Here is a 20,714-nt window from a genome sequence, read left to right on the forward strand (position 1 = left end):
TCTATGTGATCGGTTTTCGGCCAGAAATTTGTCTGTTAAGCGGTCAAAATTCAACGACTTTACCCTTAAGAACTCTACAAAACTCCTCCCACAATTTGGGATCTAAACACTTGAAATTGTAGATATAAGTTCCTTTGACATGGATCTAACTTAATAAATCGATTTGAACCAAAAACAATAAATGTTAAGGAACTATAATAGGGGTCAAAGTTTAAAAAATTGACGTTTTTTTTTGTTATTTTGCTTTTTGGCTCAGCATACACCTTCAAACACCCGGACAACGCCGGGCTGAAATGCTAGTATATATATATATATATATATATATATATATATATATATATATATATATATATATATATATATATTGGACTTGATAGCAATTCTCTACCTGTATAATCGCGTCGACACACTGGCTCTCCTCAGATCATCGAAGTAAAGCAACGTGGAGCCTGGTTAGTATATATATATATATATATATATATATATATATATATATATATATATATATATATATATATATATATATATATATATATATATTTATTTAAAAGATATATATTTTTTTCTCACATTTTTTCTCTCGTTTTTTTCTCTCGTTGGAACTACACAACCATCACTTTAAATATATACACACACATATATATATATATATATATATATATATAAGTACAATTAAATCAACACTTTGTTTTTTATATATGTATATATATATGTGTATATATTTTAAGCTAAGTGTAGATTTTATTGTACTTTGAATATATGTATATATATATTAATTCATATATATATATATATTCAAAGTACAATTAAATCAACACTTTGATTTATCTGTATAATTATAAAACTCAAATGACCTTGTAACGATTGATGTTTCCGGTTTACGACATCCGGTTGCGCCTGCGCGCATAAATATTACGCCATAACAATGTAAACAACTAAACACAAATCGCTTCTTTTACAGGTTTTGACCTGCGCACTGAAATATTAACGTTATTATTTCGAAATTATTATTTAACATGGGAAGAGTGGGGGTGTTTTGCAACTATTCTTTATTATAACTATTCTGCCGCTATTTTCTTACAACTAAACAACGTTAACTTGTTGACAAACATAAGAACAATTGTAGTAAAGCCAAGACTACTACTACTTCTACTACTGCTACTACTACTACTACTGCTATTACTACTACTCTCTAACCGTCCCTTTTCCTTCCTTCCTTCTTTTTTATTTTTTATTTACATTTCTAGATAAAAAATAGTTGTGTGAGAACGGTGAATTTATATGACACATTTACTAATCTGTTTCAATATTGGTTTTATTTTATTTTATTTAGGTTTTATTTTTTTTGCATCAGGTTTTATTAATTATTATTTTTTTTTTTAGATTTTAAGTTTCTATAACTTGGTTGAAGGATTCCAGTATGGCTTTCTCATCGGTTGGTTCAAGTGCGTTTTTGCCGCTAAATGACTTTCGTCGGCGTTCGATTCGTTGGAAAATCATGTTTAATTTTCGATTTTTGAGCGATTATTCGGAAAAATAGGTAACTTTACACTTATAAGGAGGATTGTTTTTCATGTTTGAGTGATCCGTACGTTATTTTTCATTGTAATATACTTTCATAGAAATGTTTCTTTTATGTAAAAAGAAGACTATTTTCTTTACGTAAGACTTGTCAGGCTCTTACATGAATTCCTTAGCTAATATAGCATACTGACCCAACGGGTGCGGGTAGTCTAGTATATATATATATATATATATATATATATATATTCATATATTCATTTATATATGTATATATATACATATATATATATATGCATATGTATATATAACAAGTAGTTAATAAAACATGTTAAGAAACTTTGAAAAAAAGAGTTAAAACATATTTAATTTTAAATTTAATTTTGGTTTTATCAAGCTTTTACATCTGGTTGATATTACTTTATTAATATTAACTTTTCAATGTTTATGATATACTTGGATTATTTTTGTAAACTTAACTGTAATTTTTATTTTATATGTGTGTATATATATATATATATATATATGTGTATATGTACACATATATATTCAAAGTACAATTCAATCAACACTATATATATCTATATATATATCTATATATATATATATATATATATATATATATATTAGTCTGGCGACGCTTTCAGTAAAAGGTGTGAAAAAAAAAGAAAGAATGCAGATTAAATTCTCAGAAAAAAATTAATTTAAACTATCGCAGACTAAGCACCTACATAATCCGACTTCTAAACCGTGTATGATTACAAAAAAGAATTCAATTATATAGGATGAAAAAGATATTGCATACTAATCTACCAGATTAAAAAATAATAAGGAATTATGAGCACTTTTACCAAAATTGGTGTGACAAAACACTCCATGGTACAAACGTTAAGTATTGCAACAGTTTCGTAAACTTACCCAGCAGACTTGACACGACGCCATATTTTTGTGGCTTCAAAAATTTCTACTAATTTCTTGTACGGATTCAGCTTGGATATTTTAGTAATATGTATGATTTTAATAATATTGCGAACTTACGTTTCAGTGATTTTCCTACCAAGTGTGTACACTTTTATTAATATAGAAGAAAAAGTAAAGAAATGAATAAATAAGTTGAAAAAAGTATGAAACGTGATTAGATTTTTTCTAGAGTCAGACGTCAGCTGTTCCTAAACATACAAATATATTTTCTTCTCAAGAACTTCTGCTTTTATTTAACATTGTTTTCCTGAGAATTCAACTTCGAATTACTGTAAAACAAAGTTTTTTTTCTTTTATTAGAATGAAACAAAGTAAACTAGTCCGCTGTTCACACATGGTCTTCATTATACCCATATTTAAAAAATATAGTAACAATCTCAATTAGTTGATGACATTCAAATACAATCCTATTTAATACTTACATCATTTTACAAATTTAATACTGAAATGTTTATAACGATAAAAAATATATTAAGTACACATCGATAAAATCATTAGTCTGTCTAATTTCTAAAACTCAGTACGTCTGTCTCCATTTGTTTTTTGCATCTTCCCAGGGTGCAAATTCATAGATTGGCACGAAGCGGATCAAATTATTGCATTTGTATATATATATATATATATATATATATATATATATATATATATATATATATATTAGGTTGGTACAATATATATATATATATATTAGGTTGGCGTAAAAATAATGCCCTTTATATATATATATATATACATATACATATATATATATTTAATAGTACAGAAGTTCAGAAGACATTAGGTCCGTCGGTTTCAAGCCCAATATAAATCGGTAAAAATAGCCGCCTAGAGATAAAAATGAAAAAAGCAATCTGCAGTCGTAAGTCGAAATACAGTTCTTTTGTACGCTTGCTCAAATATACGTTTATACTTTAATAGTTTTTTTGTATATATTTTCTTTTCTTGCTTCGTGTCATGATGTCACATGAAAAGTAAAGTCCGTATGATAATCAACGGCGATTTTTTTTAATGAGGAAAATAACAGTTGCTCGGATAAAATGACTTAGGATATTTTTTCGATGTGAATTTTGAGTAATTTGGAAGAGTCATTTGTTACCTAAAGAAGGAAATATAACGCAAACTCATTTTGATTTATATCAATATTTATTTATTTAAAATCAACGAAGTTTCGACGATATAACGTAATCTTCAGGCATAGCTTCTTTCGTGTTTTTTTCTTGATCCGTTTTTTCTTCCCGTGGCTTGGTGATAAAAAATCCAAATTTTTTTCACTACAATTATCATTTAGATTATTGGGATTATCCAGACTACTAGTTGTGTCAACACTCACAATATCACGGCCGATGTAACTCCAAGTTTCTTCATATGCAGTTCATCGAACTATTTTGCTCGAGTTCGAGGATACGAAAATCTTGAGTAATCTAGGATTTTAATCTACAAGGGGTAATTGTTCTTGTTCTTCCCTCTGTAACCATCAAAATTGTCAAGATTCATCGACTTTCTAAAATCAAAGATAAAATATGGCACGATTTCCAATAAATATTTCCAATCAGTTATACTAAATATTTGATGTTAAAATATGACAAACTATGGTTAATGTAGTGTGAAAATATACCTGGTTATTATGGTTTATATTCAATATCCTTATAGGTGTCTATGACATATTTCCATTGTCTGGACGCCCGGCACAATCGTAACACCCACGATATCATTACATTATGTGTACAAAACTCGCAAGTCCAACTATTCATTGCCTTTGCAGCTGAGAGAATTGCTTTATAGAAACTAAGAAACTATCTTTAGACAGGACAGATACTACCCTTAGATCCTAACCAGAAGACCACATGCGGCCCAAATGCGACATTAAGTTTTTTCTTTATTTAAATATTCTTTTCATTGCGTCTTCAGTGATCAGGAGATCCTATTTATTAAAAGGAGGATAGAAGGGAATAACATGCTACAAACATTAAATTAGCGTAGCTATATACTAATTTAATGCTCATAGTATGCTATCATCTGCCATCCTTCTTTTTAATAAATAGGATTTCCTAATTAGATAATATATAATCTGAAAACTGTGACAAACGTACGTACGCACGTTAAAGGTACTACGGTATTAATATATATAGATGTCTGCATATTAAAATCCGTCAAGAAGCTGCAAATGAAAGTGCAGTAAGATCCAGGCATGACAATGTGGGCCTTGGATACACTCGTTCTTCTCAGACCTAATTTCACAAAACAGAGACCTAGATGTGGCTAGTTACAAGTCCATAATGCTCTTTCTTTATATATTTTCAGTAAAGAAAGCATCATGCTGCCTCAGATCTTCAAAGACAGATTCAGACTTAAATCGGATGGTTTTATTGAGTTACTGTCCGCTCTGTTATATCGGTGGGTGTGTTAAAGAGCATCTCTCCCCCCCCCCCTCTCTGGCTTTCTTACTCTTTCTATTTTCTCTCTGTGTGTCTCTATTAGAGAATAGAGAAAGAGAGAGGGAGAGGGAGAGGGAGAGGGAGAGAGAGAGAGAGAGAGAGAGGTGAATAACGTGGACAGTGGACACGTTTGCAAAAGAAGGGTCAGCTGACCAGATGACGTGGTATCATGTGATGAGGTTAGCTGATTCTTTCTTGGCAGTTGGTTTCGGGTGTTGAATAAGACAGACGGCTTTTCAGCTGTCCCCCCCCCCTGGGCTGGGGAGGACGCTGACGTGTATCATCAAACAAGCAAGGTTCACCTCCATTCTGTGTCGACCTTTGGAAGGTGAATAAAAACTATAAAACCATTTCATCGTCTTGGAGTGAATTCTTCATCCAACAGGCCAGCTCCCCTCCAAGAGACAATGAAAACCAGAGGAACAACCGACGACACATGAATAAAGGTATGTTAAGAAATGCATGCACACAAACACACACTTCACGAAGACATGAACAATAAGATTAGAAACTAGACGATCACGTACACGAATCTCCTTGACAAAATCTCCTTTATGACAATCCCGAATATATAACATATTCGTTTTGGTGCTCGTGACTAAGTTCACATCATCGATGTGAAGTCGAACCTGTGTTTAAGAAATACGACGTGGAAACAGGTCCTTAAAAGGGAAAGGAGATTTTAAGACAAGAAAAAAAAAACAAAAACAAAAAAGAAAAAAAACTATACAACACAATAAAATGTCTGGAAAAAAAAAAGAGAAAGAACATTATTAGAAAAAAAGAAGAAATACAAATCAACACACACACAACGATGGTCCGTTAAAACACTAAGTAATAAGGAAAAATAATAGTAAAGAGAAAAAAAAAGAAAAGAAAAGAAAAAAAAATTCTGTGAGAAAAACAGTAGAATAACTTGTAAAAAAAACAGCTATAACGAAAGACAAACTGATAAAATATTGTTAATTTTGAATTAAACAGCAAGTGTAAAACAGAAGGACAGAAAGAAAGAAAAAGAAAAAGAAAATAGAACATATGACTTGTTAGCTACAACGTGTGTGTCAGAAATGAGCCTGTCACCTTACTAAAAAAAAAAACATGTTAATCACGAAAGGTTTGTTGTTAATAATAATTTTTGTTGCAATTTTACTCTGCGAAACTTCATGTGCTTTTAGTGAAAAAAACAATATGAACTGTTGATGAAAAAACAATGATCATGTCCTGTAAAATGATTTTTTTTTTTTTTTCGCTGATTGTGCGATTTTTTTCGTAGGAATTTTTTTTTGCTGACGTGGACAAAATTTTGTTGTTTGGATTTTATTTATTGCTAAGATGGGACTTTCTGAATGCTTATAGGATATTTTTGTATTTTTTTCATTTATTTTCTTTATGTAATTGATGTGTTCTAAAATGGTATTGTGCAGGATTTTCTTACTCTGTGACATGTATTTTTTTTTCGCAGAATGGGGAGGTGGAATCTTGCTTGTGGGGTCTATGGAAAGAAGGATAATAAAAGAAAAAATGTGTTTTTAATTAATTAAATAGTAATAATAAAATAGGGAGAAAGAAATAAGATTTAAACAGTGTAATAAATGATTAAAAAAAAAAAAAGTTTCGGAAGAGTCAAAGGTTCAGTCGGTATTAATTTCAATTTTCGAAAAGTAGAATAAATGTTCTATTCGACATGAGTGACGTTTTGACCATAAGTAAGGTAAAAAAAAAAAAAAAAAAAAAAAAAAAGGATAAATATAGGGTTAAATAAACTATATGAAGAAATGAAAGAAAAAAGTGGGGCGTGAATGGAATTTAATTTCTGTGGCAAGCATGTTAGAATTTTGGAGAGGTGTTGAATTACATGGGTAGTTATTAATTTCATTATTCTCGGGAAATGATTCGAATTTTATTTTTTTTTATCGTGATTTCTGTTGATTTCGAGTAGAATCAACATGGAGCAAGTTTGAGTACTTCATGTGTGGAAATCCGATGTTTTCCGTGAAGCTATGTGTCTTCAAGGCAGGTTGCGCTTACCGACTTTGGAAAAAAAAAAGAAAGTTTTTTCTGACATAGCAGTGAACGGAATGTATTCTGTCCAGCGTGAGCGGATCTAGTTGTAATCAACTTCAGGGAGCAAATGAAATGCCCTCTGACATGGTGTAAGGGGCAGAGGGGGTGCAATGGCTGACGTGGCCATTATGTTACGAATCGCTCAAGAGAAGATGAATGAAATATGTATGCAAGTACTTAGGAAAATAAAATGTTACCATATTGTGAATTAAAGGTACCAAAATTAAAAAAAAACCATGCTGGGTGAATTTAATTGGTATTATTAAATTAAATTATTTTGGAATAGATTTGGTTGGTTTAGTTATATTTTAGGGACGTTTAGCGCGTAGTTGCATTTTTTTTCATGAGAATTACAAGGCGATTAGGCTGTAGAAAGCAGTTTTTTCTGTTGTTTTATTTTTTTTATAAGCCACGGTATTGTCACAAATTAGAAAATTTGGCAGGGGAAATACTATTTTAGAGTAATGAGAACCCTGTTAAAACAATACTAGTGGTTCCAGTGAGTTGGAAGATGCCACGTAGGCCCAAGCAACGGCAATAAGTCTTGTCCAACAAAAGTCTGGCGTGCGAGGTCGCGATAATTCCTCAGGGTACGGAGCGACTGGACAGTCGGTACCAAGCCTAATCACGGGGAGATAGAAGAAAGGGAAAGATGCAGATTACGTAAGGGACAAGATAGAGCCTTATTATTTTTTTATTTTTTTAGAGGAATGTGTGAGGGATATCTGGGTTGGAATCTTGGGACTTGCTGGGAATGCGGAAAAATCACAAAGGGAAAACTACTTAGTTAGAAATCGATGGCGCATTAGTTAGGGAGTGATGATTCCGTATCTTGTCGGGTTCCAGGAACTCAAACAGGCTCCGAGTGAATCAGTGTGAAGGCGTATCTTGACTTAGACCAACCAAGGGAGTTAGTAGAAGAGCTTTGTGAAGTCCCGAAGTAGTAGATTGAATAGAACAAAGCTCCAGTAATAGGACCACTCAGAGAAAGACGTCAGGGCATTACAGTAAAGGAAAAAAAAAAACTGGGACTTAGGCCTATGCTGAAAGTCGAGAACGCGAGTGGGATGGTTGGGTCGGTAGAGCATCAGACTTTTAATCTGAGGGTCTGGGGTTCGAGTCCCCATGCGATAAAGCTACCACCAACATGGAGCATCCGACCTTCTGGTCGTAATTGCGATATGCTGGCCCCATTTCGAAAAAGTGATCGAAAATGGAGTCTCCATTTGTTTGGCCAAGTGGTCCAAATAAAGAGCAGAGTCAGTGGAAAATATCCAACAATGCGACCGCCTAGACAAGATGTATATCTGCAAAGCTGTATCTTTGTCTAACTTGGAAGCAAGTTAATGTCTAGGAGGGACTTTTGAGAAGCAGCAGAAGGGTTGATAGTGTTGTAGAAGAGTACTGGTGCCTGATCTTTCTTGGAAAAGGGGTGAGTCCGGAAAGTGAAAAAATAAAGATGTACTTCGGACATAATTTTTTTTTTTTAGTTAGTTAGTTATTAAAAATGTATGGCTTGCCATACATTTTGATAAAAAAGGGGTGGAGGAATGTTAAAGAGCATCTCTCCCCCCCTCTCTGGCTTTCTTACTCTTTCTATTTTCTCTCTGTGTGTCTCTATTAGAGAATAGAGAAAGAGAGAGGGAGAGGGAGAGGGAGAGAGAGAGAGAGAGAGAGGTGAATAACGTGGACAGTGGACACGTTTGCAAAAGAAGGGTCAGCTGACCAGATGACGTGGTATCATGTGATGAGGTTAGCTGATTCTTTCTTGGCAGTAAGTTTCGGGTGTTGAATAAGACAGACGGCTTTTCAGCTGTCCCCCCCCTGGGCTGGGGAGGACGCTGACGTGTATCATCAAACAAGCAAGGTTCACCTCCATTCTGTGTCGACCTTTGGAAGGTGAATAAAAACTATAAAACCATTTCATCGTCTTGGAGTGAATTCTTCATCCAACAGGCCAGCTCCCCTCCAAGAGACAATGAAAACCAGAGGAACAACCGACGACACATGAATAAAGGTATGTTAAGAAATGCATGCACACAAACACACACTTCACGAAGACATGAACAATAAGATTAGAAACTAGACGATCACGTACACGAATCTCCTTGACAAAATCTCCTTTATGACAATCCCGAATATATAACAGGTGGAGAGAATGGTTACAGGAAGACGATGTAGCACCAGAACTCGTCTCTGCATTATCTAGTGTTAGTGTTAGGATTTGCTGATATCTTTGTTACATCGGACTCATTACCTTGCACAAGGGTATGTGCCGTAGTTCTTCTTTTTTATAATCGTCTTATTGGCCGCGTCGGGATTCTAGTAATAATATAAAATACAAGAGACCATAAGCACAGGCATCGTATAACCGTGTACATTGTTTCCATTTGCTTGCCATTTTAATAATATATTTCTACACGGTTTTGCTTTTTGAAGATCAGATGAAAAAAAACCTCTTCAATACTGATCTTTTCGACATGTCATGACTATGTATTATTTTGAATAGCTTTGAAGGCTACGTAGTATATCATATTTCTAGATCGTCGGGTTTAGTTTAGTTAAGTCAATAGTATCTGTCATTATGTCGTACACACTGGTCCTCATTGGATCGCCAAAGTTAAGCAACGTCGAACTTGGTCAGTACTGAATGGGAGACAAATTTGGATTTACGGCTGCTGTATGCTTATCTCGGCATTGTTTCCAGTCATTTTGGACTTCTCCTTCCTACTGGACAGTGCCGATTCAGGAGAGGGAGTGTTGTAATTGCGCTACACTTGCTTCACAATTACGCACCCAGCTGCCACTATAGGCGGTATCTTTTGTGCTTCGATACTGGACAAAAGCATCGTTATATGTACTATATTCACTCACATGTACTGTTAATATTTGTCTAAATTAGGTGTGCCATTTTTTTTAAGGAACTCACTTTTTTTCACATAAAAAAACCAAAGTTGTGTCTAACTTAGACATGTAGAAATGCATTTTAGTATTCAGAAAACGTTTACTCTGTTTAGGTATTTAAGAGAATGAATAGCGACGTTATTTGTCTCGTCCGAACACATTCAGAATGTTGATTACAGGCTCGTTGCCTGGTTGTTCAGTTTTATCTTTCTTATGGATATGATCGAGAAGAAAAAGCGAATATAATTACGTTATCTTTTAAAAATATTTTGTTTGTAATCCTAGAATGGATTTTCTCTATCCTTTGATATGAAGAAAGATTAAAATGAATAGCTTATCCCCCCACCCTGCCCAGAGAAATATATGACTAGCAACTTAAAAAAAAAACAAAAAGAACGCACGGATATTCTGAAGATAAGCTAATTTATTCTCACCGTTTTGCAATGAATATCTATTTCAAACATAATCATAACAGATATATGGTAATATTTCAAACGTAAGTCTAACAGAAATATGAGAATACGCTTTTACAAACTTAAGCGTAAAAGACATACGATAATGTTATTTCAAACAGAGGCGTAATAGACACATGATGATGCTATTTCAGATGTAAGCGTAGCACTCGTAACAGACATGATAATGATACTCTAAATGTCATGTGTGTTACTTGACAGTTCACTCTACATACAAACAAATTAATAATTTCGTCAAGGGTGTGAGTTCCATAGAAACGTTGATTTAATTTGAATAAAATAAAATACGCATCAACTGCGCTTGAAAGCCAAATCACAACGTAATATTAGGTAAAAAAACAAATATTTTACTCGTTTGAAATTTATAACATAAATATATTTACGAGCTAAACTCTATCTTCAATATGTTTTCTTTCTTTGCTTATTTGCCTCCATGTTGTAAAGTTCGAGGAAGCAAAGTAAAGAGCCGCGCGTTGTATCTCAGCGGTTGTATTTTGAAATGTTTGAACAGTGCGTAGGCAACGTGATAATGTTATAAATTTCAAACAAGTACAATATTTGTTTGTTTTTAGTTTCTATATGGAACTCACACCTTGACGTTATTCTCGCGTTGCCTACGCACTGTTCTAACATTTCAAAATACAACCGCTGAGATACAACGCGCGGACTTTTACTTATCTTTCTCCAACTTTGCAACATGAAGAGAAAGAAGATGGAGGTCAATTCTGAAATATATTTATGTTATAAATTTCAAACAAGTAAAATGTTTGTTTATTTCCCGAATATCACAATGTGATTTGGCTTTCAAGCGCACTTAATGCGCATTTCATTTTATTCAAATTAGTAACTGTCTGTTAGAGTTTGACAAAACCTTTCAAGACGTTGCTTTATTTAGGTCGCTCGCTACCTTTCCAGGGAGATGCTGGAGTCTTTTCACTTGCCTCGAAAATTGCAAAAAATTGTAATCTTAACTTTTTTAATGGAGAGTAAGTTTCTGACATTTTAAGCTGAAATTTAGCTGGAGATCAGAACTCATGGGCAATTCTAGAACTTACAGAGAAAAAGTGCTACTTTCTTGAGCGAATTATTTTGCTCCATGTATTTATGTGAGTCAGTTTTTACTCACATGAAGTGTATTAGTCTAAATATCCCTTCGCTTTGACTGATTAGCATCTGGATTTCCACTTAAGGTTAACTATTTGCAGCTACTGCCCAGACTATGTAATTCGTCAGAAGAAGGTAATAAGAAAAACACACAGAGTTGTACTGTGCGATATGGGTTGGGTACGCAATGCAAGCCGTACCTGCACATAATACGTATATAAATATTTCTCAATATATATAGAAATAATGTGTCCTTCGTTTTTTGTAGGTGGTAGATCATGTCATAAGTAGCTCTCATATTGAAAATGGGTACACCTCTAGTTTTAACAGATTAATATGAACTGATCTGTTTCTCTGCCAAATATACTTGTCTTATTAGGTAAGAATCATCGCATTAAAAAATCTAAGACCAGCATTGTTTATTTATCTCTGCCTGATTCCTACCGACCTGTACAACGCCCACTTTCTCGTTTTCATTGCTTTTTTGTCAGATGTCAAACGGAAATTGCCTACCAAGTAGAAATCAGAAAATGTACTAGCATCAAAATTCATCTCCTTCATGTACGTAAACGAACGGTTCACAGACAAAAGTCAAGATAGAATCTTCTTCGGCGATAGCAAACATTTACCAATACCTCATGAAGAGACCAAACAACATCTGTTCAGAAAATGACTCCATTCCTGTTGACATAGGAATCTCCATGCAGGAATCACTCCCTCTCATTTTAGAACACCTGGTTTCGGTGCAACACAGTTTGGTTCTTGAAAACAGAATTGAGGCGATCAAATGTTGTTATGACCTGTATGAAGCCATAAAATTGATGCAGCCGTTTGCAAATATGGAGTGAAAAACCATGCGATGCAATAGTGCCTTATTTACTCGCAACTGTGCGTGTTAAAAGAAAATTGAGGAACATAATTTTATTAAACATTTGAATAATACATGGTACAATGTAATTAATCATTGTTCAAGTATTATTTTTTATAGTTTTAATATATATTATGAACGAAGACAAAAACTAAAACTAAAAGACCCTTCCAAAACATTTTTCTCCTTCACGAAAATTCAATATTTTTATAAGAAAAAAAAAACAAACAAACACATTAAACAAAAGAGAGACTTGGGGAAGGTTGTTGTTGTTGTTGTTGCTGTTGTTGTTGTTGTTGGTGTTGCTGTTATAATAATAATAATAATAATAATAATAATAATAATAATAACAAGAAGAAGAAGAAGAAGAAGAAGTAGAAGAAGAAGAAAACTCTGCTTAGACTCTAAAATGGTGGTTGAATAGTGACCGGCACTGACTGACAATCTGGGTGTGTTAAGTTCGAATTCGATTCGTTCATTTATTTCGGTATATTGGAAAACGTTTACGTTGTACATGAAATAAGTATCCGATGTTTTTTTTTTAAGTTAGAAAGAAATCTAACTGGTAAGATATTGGAGAATCTTCAAAGATCTTACACAATACAATTGCAATACAAAATGCGACTGTAAAAATGTAGTAAACATTCGTATGATCACATGTGCAAAAAGTGAGAGAATTGTATAACGACATGCTTCAAAGATACTCAATAAAAAAACAACATGCTTCAAAAATACAAAAGATACACAAAGAAAAATACATTGCGCAAATTGAATCGACATAAGCAAAGAATTTTTTTTTTCTAATAAATATCAAAAATAAACAAATAATAAGAATCAGATGAATATAGCAAATATTGTTTCACGGATAAAACAAAAACTTTAAAGGAAATTCAATATTTCGATATTTTGTTGATGATCTGTAGAATCTAATACAACAGCAAAACAAAACAACAACAAAAAAAGAATTAAGAAGATAACATAATTTCTTTTATGCAAAAAACAGGTTATTTTTTCTACAGTTAATAATGAATCATTCGAATCTTTTGTGTGACATTAATCGATTGTGGTTAATTTTGATTATTTTGTCCCACGTAAAATTTAGGAAGACACGATTGGTCGTTTTTAAAGAAACGGTAAACAAACAAGGCATTACAAAAAAAGGTTTGCGCACACGTACACTTGTGAAAAGACACACCTATCCATAAAGGGATGAACTCTAGAAAGTTGGAGTCTATTGTTATATATCAAAGTTATTTATATAGACAAATGCTCAGGAAAGCGGGGAAATGAATATAGTGTACTTATTGGTTCATAACAGCCTTTTAATAGAGCGAATAGCGTGTATTCTAGTTACAAGTGGTTACAGGCAACATCTAATCCGATCCACTTTCAACGTGGCGATTTTATTTCAAAGTTAAGCAGTGTTACACCTCCTAGTGGTACAACATAACTATATGTGGAAAGCTAACATGTATATTATTTATAAAACATATGCTGTAACATTACCGTTACATGACTAGCGTGACTATGTTACAAAAACATTTCCGTTACATCACTAACATGACTATGTTACAAAAACATTACCGTTATATCACTAACGTGACTATATTACAAAAACATTACCGTTACATCACTAACGTGACTATGTTACAAACAACATTACCGTTACATCACTAACGTGATTATGTTACAAAACATTACCGTTACATCACTAAGGTGGCTATGTTAGAAACACATTTCCGTTACATCACTAACGTGGCTATGTTACAAACACATTACCGTTACATCACTAACGTGACTATGTTAAAATCATTACTGTTACAACACTAACGTGACTATGTTAAAAACATTACTGTTACATCACTAACGTGACTATGTTAAAAACATTACTGTTACATCACTAACGTGACTATGTTACAAAAAACACAGTAGTTCTTTATTTTCATCACTACACTAACAAAATCGAGGATTATTGTTGTTCAGCTTTCTTTTTTTGTGTGTTAGGTTTAAAATAGATTGACTTTGTTTTATTATTTATCAACGAATTAACGAATTGATGGAGAATAGTTTCTGATAAAAATGAGATTATACGCAATAGAAATATCTGTAAAATATTAGAGCAATAATATTTGCCAAAATCTATTTTTTCGGAGCAAAAATATAAAATATCATAAAAGTATTATTTTATTGAGATTTATTTTCTTTTAAGTTATACTAATTTAGTTATATTTTAAATATATCATGCATATATTAAATTTTTCATATTGATATAATAAAATCGGTGTGTCATATCTAACTGAACTCGATTGTTAAAAAAATTATACGTATATATATATATATATATATATATATATATATATAGAGAGAGAGAGAGAGAGAGAGTATATATGCGCAGGAGAGAGTGTACATACATACATATATATATATCTATATATACAGGGTGAAGCCCCCCCCCGAAAAAAAAACAAAAACAAAAGCTAAATAGAGGCCATCTAGAACATTTTCTGTAGAACGGAGAAAAAAAGGCCAAAAGACTCTAGTGTTTTGATGTGATCTTTTGAATATAATAAACTATGTATGACCAAAGTTTGATTTCATTCGGACAAAACACTTAGAAACAGGATCTAATTAGAGTTTTTTTGGGGGGTCACCCTGTATATATATATATATATATATAGGACTCTTCAGTCCTAGAGTGGATGAAACGTGGAATATTCAGTGTAGCTTAATCGCCATATATATTTTATAACAACTTTATATATATATATATATATATATATATATATATATATATATATATTAAGCTACACTGAATATTCCGCTTTTCATCCACTCTAGGACTTTTCAGGCTTATGTGCATAAGCCTGAAGACTCCTCTTTCATATAGGTTTCATTAAAAATATTCAGTAGATAATGAGAAAAATAGAGAATAAAATTTTAAAAGGACTGTATAATTGGTTACGTCAATAGTAGTCATCGACAGCGAAGGTCTTTGTTATTGTTATTCTATTATTATTATAATTTAAAACAGTTTGTGTCCTGCTCTTTCGCGCGAGGACTAATGCATATATATATATATATATATATATATATATATATATATATATATATATATATATATATATGTATATATATTTCGATTCCGATTTTTTTTTATAAATCTATTAATATTAAACTATAAAATTGTTATTTATCCTGGTTACCATAAAAACACATGTTAAATATGCACAAATGTCCTATTTGTCTTTTATTATAATGGAAGATTTTGCTTTAAACAAAATAAATTAAAATTAACAAGAAAAATAATCATTTTTACATTGGAAAATAAGCACATTTTTCCCCGATTCTGTCACCCCCAAATAGTCCGATTTTTATAATTCCCGATTCTGATTCTTAATAATCGTCCCTAAACTAACAAATATATTAATATATATTATATGATATATATATAATATATATATATAATATATACATATATATATTATATATGTATGTATGCATATATATATTGTGATATATATATATATATATATATATATATATATATATATATATATATTGTGATGAAATAGATATGAATATTTCCAAGTCCCTGTTTATATAGATATGAATAGCTGGTTTAATTCATAAATGTTGTTGGGCAAAATAGCCTGAGAGTAATGTCGAAAGATACGGCGAAACGCTAAAATAGTCACACCTAGTCACCTACTCCAAACAAATGTACACTTTACTCGACACACATACACAAACACCTCCCACCCCCACACACACATATGTATATGGACCTCGAACTTGGTGATTTTTTTAAATTCAATTTTTACCCCAAACAATGCACAGTGCCACTTTGAAGGAGAAGGCTACTATCGAGGACAGTATTTCAGGGGCATTATGTAGGGAGATGAGTAGCAAGATATCTGTTCACATTACACTTGAACTTCTGCATGTCAGTACATTTGGGAAAGCAGAATCCCGGAAAGGTGTTCCAAAGACTAGCAGTTCTGGGGAAAAAACTTTTGGAGTAGAAGGCTTTCTTACACCAGGGTATCTCTATTGCGAAGGGGTGGGATTTAGCTGCTTGCCAGGTTTGTCCGGGTAATCATGTCGAGGGGGTACAAGTGCTCCTATACCATCAGAGAATTTATCATTAAAGTACTTGTAGAACAGGCAAACGGATACAATATTTCCTTTTGATATGTGTTCATTTGTTTTCCTGTCGTGCCTGTTATAGAGAGTGGTGTAAATATACCAATCTCAGAAACAATTTTATCAGGTAGGCCATTTATAAATATCAGAAATAATAAAGGTCTAAGGATAGACATCTGAGGTACTCCCTGATTTATATCATATGGTTTAGATGCACGACCACCGAGGACAACATGGGGTTTTCTTTTACTAAAGAAGGATTTAATGATATTATGTATTCTTCCAGTGATACCATATGATCTAATTTTCCTTAGAAGACAATTATGCTATACTCCGTGAAAAGCATTAGATACATCGAGGGCTACCGCTCTACTCTCCCCTGTTTTGGCCAGTGAACGGTATATACGTTCAGAGAGTACAGTTAGGATATCTGCTGTGGAACGAGCTTGCCTAAATCCATGTTTTTGTACGTCACAAGTTTAGCAGTTGTAAGGTGATGGACTAGAGCTTGATTAATTAAGGACTCAAATATTTTGGCGAAAGGCGGGAGAAGGCTAACGGGGCGATAATTTAATAGGTCAGTTCTTTCGCCAGAATTCTTGAAAACTGGTACCACAGAAACGGTTTTCCAACAATCAGAAAAAGAAGATTCGTTGAGGCATTTATTGTAAAGTTTGGAGAGAACTGGAGCAACCTCTACGGAGTATTTTTTAATAGCAGAACCGAGATGAAATCGGGTCCACATGCTTTTGAGGTGTCTAGGTTTTTTATGATACCATGTACCTGAGAAGGGATTATTTTCCAATCGTCTAATGTTGCGTCTGTCCGCAAAGGAAAGTAAGGGAGAGAGTGGTGTGCCGGGTCCAATGTGGAGTTTGAGGCAAACCAACTTGAAAGCAGGTTAGCCTTCTAGGTTGCCGTGCAAACAACCTAACGATTGTTTGACCGTGGGGGAATCGTTAACTGATCATTATTTACTACACTGTTTTAGATTTTTCGAAAATCACGGGTTGCTAATTTTTGTGTTTCGTTGCGTTTTCTGGTGGTGTCAATATATTCTGTCTTAGCTGTCGCTATTTATCTCTTACAAGTACTTCTAGCTTCTATATACGTCTGTCTGTTTGAACTGGGCTTATGTCGGTTTAATCTGCGGTACGCATGCTGCCTTTGAGCAATGAGAGCTGCACAAGTAGAAGTAAACCATTCGGGAAAGTTGGGCTTGCCATAGAATTTCCGTGTGGGAACGTGCTTCACCTGCAGTTTTGAGCCATTCAGTGGTCTCATTTGCACACTGTTCAGCTAGAAGAGAAAATATATTTCCCCATGTGCCATCTTTGATGAGATACCTAATGGCTTGCCAGTCAGCCTTTTTGTAATACCTTGTTGTTTTGAGCCGTGGGTCTTCAGTTTTGGGTCTAGAATTTAGGACGATTTCTGCCATTATCACAGCGTGATCAGCATTCACGAGTGGACTGTGTGCATTCGTTTTACAATCATCGACACCTGTGGTCAGAAATAGATCTTGAAGTGAGGCATGTATATCTTGCTGGTCTGGGAAAAGGTGTCCGAAATGTAACGGCCTGTGATAGGGAATGAGCTATGTGTTGTGCTACCAGTAAGTAGAGAGTCCAAGCCAGTTAATGTGGTGGACATTGAAGTCACCAAATACATGTATTTGTACGCTCGTATCAAAGAGGGGTGCTATATCTGTGCCGCCAGAGACTTCGTTTATTAAGGCACAGTCCTAGGTTAAGGGAGAGCGGTAGAGAAAATACAAGTAGCTAATATTATGTTGTATGTTCAGTCTGAAGCACATACATGCCTTGTCGTCTGATTCTAGTTTTATTTCCCTAGTCAGGACGAGGATGTTACGAATATAGACCCCATGATTTAATGAACTTTAATAAAAATATTGAAACTGTTGGTTTACTCCAAATATTCGAATTTATTTTCATGCTATATCTAGCACTCTCGTATCCATAACTACAGTAGGATCCCGGGATGCGGCATTAAAAATTAGTAACACAATTCAGTACAGTATATAATACATATGGATATTATCAGATAACATTATAAATAACACCGGGGAAAATACCGTAATCAGGGTCCGGAGAAAACATCGTATTCCACGTCGTAACCTGAAAAAAAAAACCGTATCCTTCGGCCATCGTATCCCCTGTTTATACGGTATTTATCCTTTTTCATTAACAAAGGGCATCAATTTTCCTCCGTCTGTATCTCCTTCACTAAAATGTTTTTTGGGCAACTCTTCTTATAATTCTACACCCAAAATTTAATCTCTTTGATCGATAAAAAACATTTACATATTTTTTTTATTTATATAAGGAATTACAATTTACCAAGATCTTAAGGCCACGAGAATAATAACATGGTTATTAGTCAACGTCATAGTGCACGGTAGTCGTGGAAATCGGGTAAGAATTGGATTATTTAATATTTATTTGGCTAAAGGGGAAATTGTCTAAATTGAATTTGAAAACAACCATGTTGTAGTCAGCTGAAAAGCAACCTCGCGGTAAAAAGTTCAACAGGCGATTAATTCTATGAAATTATTATTTTTTCATATTATTTTTGTTTAATTTAGTCGAGATAAAGAATAGAGGAAATTGTTGACGGTGGTTGTAGCAACACGAGCGTTCGCTGCGATTATTTTGCAGGGGAGCCATGGATTGAAGTGCAGTTAAACGGATTCCATGAAACTAAAGATCGCCCTCATGTTCCTTGTATATTTTTCTGTGTACATGTTTTTTAGAAGCTTTTCACGCTAATTGACTCATTTACGCCCCAATTGCTTTCGTTTGCAACAATAACCGATATCACTTTCTATGAGAAATTCAGAACATTCGTTCGAGATCCGCTTTAATTAAACGCACGAGATTAAACTTGTCATGCAATCGATTACAAAGCAGATATTTACGAGTAGTTTCATGTTTCGTGAAGAGACGAGAAAATACGAAGGGTGTTCCAAAAGTAATGACTCCTATTTTTTTTATTCTACTCGAATGGTTAAGAAATAATTGCAAATTGTGTAACATTACAAAGAAAATCAACACAGTCTAGTCTAATAGCAGTCTAGGTTGCAACTGAACTGAGGCCAAGTAATAACTTAACTCATTTTCTCTTATACAACAACAATTTATTTCCGCATACTTTCTGAACGTGTTCGTCTTCTCTGGTCTCTACCTACCCTTCTTGGCATTTACATACGCGCATCCACGCTCTGTTAAAATTGTCTGTTATGGTGACTGAAGTTATGCAATTATAGCCTAGAAAGTTTCACCTCTCTATTGCTGATATTAACGGTGTCAGACTTTAAGAAAACATTCTTGTCATGTACGTGATGCGTCACGGATTTCCTAATGCAGGAAATATTAGATCGATCAACAATCATCGGCGACTGTTGAACGTTTACGAAGCCGGTGCTATTGATGCCCGCACAGGTATGAGACAGATTCGCCGGTTTCAGTTTGGCGACAAAGATGTGAGCTAAAAGTGTGCCTTGGACGCCCATGTACAGATATGAACGTATGGTAGACAAAAGTGCATTCAAAATGGTGTTTATATGTAGAGAAATAAACTCTGGCCCACAAGAGTTGCTCGTTTTTATAGTACAATCCCTGTCTTCAACATTTGTGTTTTGAAATAGGATGCATTGCTTTTAACACGACTTTTTATAATATTATTCCTCGCCTCGTTGTATAATTAGTTTGTAACCAAGTTGTTGGTATGTCTGGTGTATATAAAGTCCGTTAGTGGTATGGAACTTTGATTACCGTACATACACACAACTTGGTTGCAAAATAATTATAGAACGAGGCGAGGAATTATAGATGAATAAACAGTTAGATATTTCTCTACTCGAACATACGCGTCTATTTATTTGTTCGTCTGATTTCTTTCCTTTACTCTTGTGATTCTGGTCCTTTTTTGCATTGCTTTTGGCTTTTAAAACTTCCACACACACACACACACACAAACACATACACATATATATATCTATCTATATATATATATATAAAAAGTGTGTATATGTAAATATATATATATATATATAATTTACTATAACAATTATTAAATACCTAGAGATACTAGTATTTAATCCTTTCGGGTATCGCAGGGTGTCACGATTAACGCCAGTCGGGTGATTCTCACCCCGGCAACAGAAGTGATGTTTCGCTTCATTAGCAAGGATTCGATCTA

The sequence above is a fragment of the Euprymna scolopes genome, chromosome 13, assembly GCF_053919585.1.
Source record: "Euprymna scolopes isolate OS-2025 chromosome 13, ASM5391958v1, whole genome shotgun sequence".
NCBI lineage: Eukaryota > Metazoa > Mollusca > Cephalopoda > Sepiida > Sepiolidae > Euprymna > Euprymna scolopes.